The sequence below is a fragment of the Spermophilus citellus genome (assembly GCF_964194105.1).
Source record: "Spermophilus citellus genome assembly, chromosome: 7".
NCBI lineage: Eukaryota > Metazoa > Chordata > Mammalia > Rodentia > Sciuridae > Spermophilus > Spermophilus citellus.
In genome coordinates, this window is record NC_138188.1 from 160,003,028 (window position 1) to 160,006,928 (window position 3,901).

The window sequence follows — 3,901 nt, forward strand, 5'->3', positions numbered from 1 at the left end:
TGGCCTTGGCGGGAGGAAAACCTCCCAGGGACAGCAGGTCCCCACTCGGGGCGGGACCAGGTGCGGCTCCGCCGTGGCGCGTGAACACACAGGCGCCGGGGTCCCCGCGGGCATCGGTGGTTTCAGAAGAAGCTCGAGTAGACACCCCGGGACAGCCTCATCCCACACGACGAGTCACTCATGTGACCCGGGAAAGGAGGTGACACGGGGTCCACGTGCCCTGCCTGCTGGGTCGGGACAGTCAGGGCGCTGCTGGGGCCTGGCCTGCTGTGTACACAGGTCTGTAAGGTCCCTTACACAGGGTCTGTAAAAGGTCTCTGCTTGGACGCCACGTGTGTGTGTGTGTGCGCGCGCGCGCGTTTTTCAGTCTCTGGGCTGTTTGAGGAGAACCCAGCTGATTGTCACGGGCCCCCGAGTTGGCTCCCAGCTCTGAACAAGGAGCCAGATGGCAGCTGCGCCCGACCGAGGCCTGGAGCCTGCGGAAGTCTCCGGGTGATGGCAGATGTCGGCTGAGGTTCCGCGGCTTCCTGGAGCCCCACGCGGCCTGAGCCCGACCCAGCTCTATCCATAAATCCAACTGAACTCCAGGGCTGGTGGCTTTTGTTTCACTTCTTCTCACTGTGAGCAAACAGCAGCTGGGGACAGTGGCCTGGGAACAGAGTCGGGCTGACCCTGGACCTCAGGCCTCCAGGCTGTCCCGGCCACAGAGCGTCACACCTGCCACCATCACCTGGGGACCTCGTGACTTTGGAGGCCTCAGGTGAGTAGGCGGAGGGTGTGGGGAAGCTGAGGGACAAAGGTTGCCTCTGTGCGGCCACAAGGGGTTCTCAGGGCTTGTCCTGCTTCAGCCTGGCTGTCGGAAACCCAGCTCCAGGTCCCTGCCAGCTCCTGGTCACCGTTCCCCTGAGGACCCAAACCCAGGGTGGGTGCCAATCCCCTCCACCAAGGGAAGCTGCAGAGCCTCTGTGGCACCAAAGAGGTGCAGGCAAGCTGCGAAGCGGCACCTTGAGCCCACGGCCACCGCAGGACCTGCCCTGCCAGCCTCCGGAGACCCGCTCAGCTTGCGAGGTTCTTCTTCATGTGAACTCTCACCTGGACTCCCAGGATAACGGACTTAGAGTGGCACTGTGGCCACCCAAGGGAAGGGAGGCGAGGGACAGCCAAACCCGCTCCCACCTCGCCAGGGAACTCCTCGGGGTCCAGGAGGAAAGCCAGGGGCTCAGATCTGCCGCCACCTGCCACCTCTTCTTCCCCAGGTTCAGGTCACATAAACTCAGCGCTTCTTAGCCAGCAACCCGGGTGTTCCATGAATTCATCGTGTGGTGCCACCTTCACCTCCATGTCGTTCCAAGCAGTGCCAGCCCCGAGCAGAAGCGAGCTCATCCAGCATCAGTCCACTCCCTCCCACAGCCCTGGACGGCTTCGGCTGCGTCTGCTGTGCGGAGTGACCTGCCCGGGAGTTTCACCTACGTGATCGTGTCCTACGGACAATGCCTGTGCGTCTCTCCTCTTTCCCTCAGCACCACGTATCGAGGCCTTCCGTATCGCATCAAGTATCAGAACTTGATTATCTTACGGCCGAACCATCACAGTCCGTGTGTCTGTACACAGTCGGCGTCACTCACTGACACAGAATCGTTCTGAGAAGTGGGTCACTGGCTCATTTCACAGTGGCACAGACACCATAGAGTGCCCTTGCATAAACCTCGAGGGTGGCCCTCTGCACCTGGGCCTGGGAGGGCCCGTTTCTCCCAGGCCACACACCTGTGCAGCAGGCCCTGTAACGAGCACCACCGGCATCTGGGACACCGTGTGATGTGTGACGTCACCAGGCAGTAGGGAATTTCACCACAATCCTACAGCATCTTACGCGCTGTGCGTCATTCCCAAAAGGTTGTCATGAGGGGTGGGACAGCGTTGTATTCTAAGAGCACATTTTGTGTCCCCATCGGAACCCACCTGGCTCTCACCTTGGGTACCAGGAATCACTGCTTCCGTGAACATTCCTGGGTAGGTATTTGGCTGCCCTGCTTGTAATCCCTTGGAATCACTGTGCAGAGATGTGCCAACTGTCAGCACGGTCTCCTGCTGCCTTTAGCCACTGAGATCAGGGACAAAAGAGGAGTCACCCCAGGAGGGGCAGGAAGCCCCCTGCCCACCTCCAGACAGGAAACGACCCAGGAAGGAAGTATATGACAAGGTACCCGTAGAAAGCACAATTTTCTTTTTAATCCATCTCAGAAAGGTCTGTTCGGCAATTAGATCCCCGTCCCACTTATCAAAGGAGCAGCAATTTCAGAAAGGCCAGGAGAGTCAGATTTCTAAAAAGTAGAAGGTTTAGAAAAACTGATTCATTCTCTCTCTTTTTATCCACTTATTACCTCACACTGATGGAGTCTGGGGGAAATACTGCTTTCACAGGACCTTGAAGGGGCACCGACACCTCTGCCTCGAGGTGGCAGACTAAGGAGACCAAGGCTTGGGGACAGCAAGATCCGCACGCCAGCTCTGCGGGTAAGAAATGGCAAGGGGGGGGGAGCTGAAAGCCCCACAGCTTCCCGCCTCGCTCTAAAGAAATGAACAGAAACGAACAGTGGCCCCCGACGGGCTGCAGGGCCCCCTCTGCCTGGTTCCCTCACTGTTCGCCCTCGCCACAGAACTGCGGGCACCGCACCCTCTTGGCCCATGAGCAGACCCTGCCCCTGACCAGGGAGCTTTGGGAAGAGGACACCTGGTGCATCCAGCCTCCCCCCAGCCACGGGCTGCCCCGCCGGGCACTCTAGGGAGGACAGCCCCAGGCGGCTTGCTGGGTGAACGGTCACTGCCTATCCTGATGCTGAAGACTCGGCCTTCGTGGGGATGAGAGGAGAACAGCCTTCTGGGTTTGGAGCTGCCCCTCGGCCCGTGTGGACAAGCCACCTGGTCCCCCAGGGCCTCGGCTTTCCCACCCATGAACAGGGACAGCGATCAAACCACACTGGTGTGAAAACCCTGTGTTCACGCACAAGAGCCCGAAGGGTGGAAGCGACCCAGCCGTCTTTAATGGCCGGTTGATGGGCCAGTGGCAGTGTTTGCATGCCGTGCGATAGCCAGCAGGTAACAGGAGGGAGATTCCAAAACCTGCTGCGAGTTGGAACTTGGGGACGATGAAAGTGATAAGCTCAACCCAGAAGGACAGATGCCTAGGGTCCACTGGGTATGGCATCTAGAGTCAAAGTCATGGGGACAGAAAGCAAGAGGCAGGGCAGGCGGATATCAGAGGCCAAGCGCAGGGGCAGTAAGTAGTCTCTTGGGGACAGAGTTTCAGTAGCAAGACAAAGAGGGTCTGGGGAGGGAGAGGGCCATCCTGGCACAGCCGTGGGACCGTCCTTCACACAGCGAGACTGTACTTACGGGCGGTTAAAACGGCAAACTTGATTGTGCACACACTCTACCCACGTTCGTTCTGTCCCGGTCAGTGAGGAAGAAGGAGGCCACCCTGCCCTGTGGACCCAAACTCATCAAGTCTCCTCTCAGTCCTGGCGGCTCACTAGACAGTGTCCAGTAGGTAGGGGGAGGTGGGATTCAAGTGACCACCCCACAAGGCCCACCTCCCAATCAAGTCATCAGAATCTTTGTGGTGGGACCTGAGTGGAAGCTACTTCCGGAAGATTCCACCGTGGGCAGGGCTGAGCATCTCCATGCTGGGATAGAGCTTGGCTCAGACCAGCAGCTCTGGTCATCAGACACAGCACTCACCCATCCTGCCAACAGCAGCAAGCACGCTGGCATCCGAGAGCATAACCTGTGCTTCGCCTGGCACAGGGCCCTGACCTCAGAGAGGCCCCCCTGGATTCAGGCTGAGCAGTGCCCACGAAATTCTTCATGATTTTTTTTATCATGAAACCACATTTTTCCTTTC

At 58.7% G+C, this 3,901-nt stretch overlaps 1 long non-coding RNA gene across 1 annotated transcript in view; it reads right to left on the minus strand.

The window, feature by feature from the left end:
• Positions 1–202: 202 nt before the first annotated feature.
• LOC308652660 overlaps positions 203–3,901 on the minus strand; it is an 8,693-nt gene continuing 4,994 nt past the window's right edge. Inside the window, exons 2-3 of the long non-coding RNA XR_014022884.1 lie at positions 2,205–2,321; positions 203–2,101 (exon numbers count right to left, since the gene is read on the minus strand). This is a non-coding gene — a long non-coding RNA (uncharacterized lncRNA). The remainder of the gene's footprint in view (positions 2,102–2,204; positions 2,322–3,901) is intronic.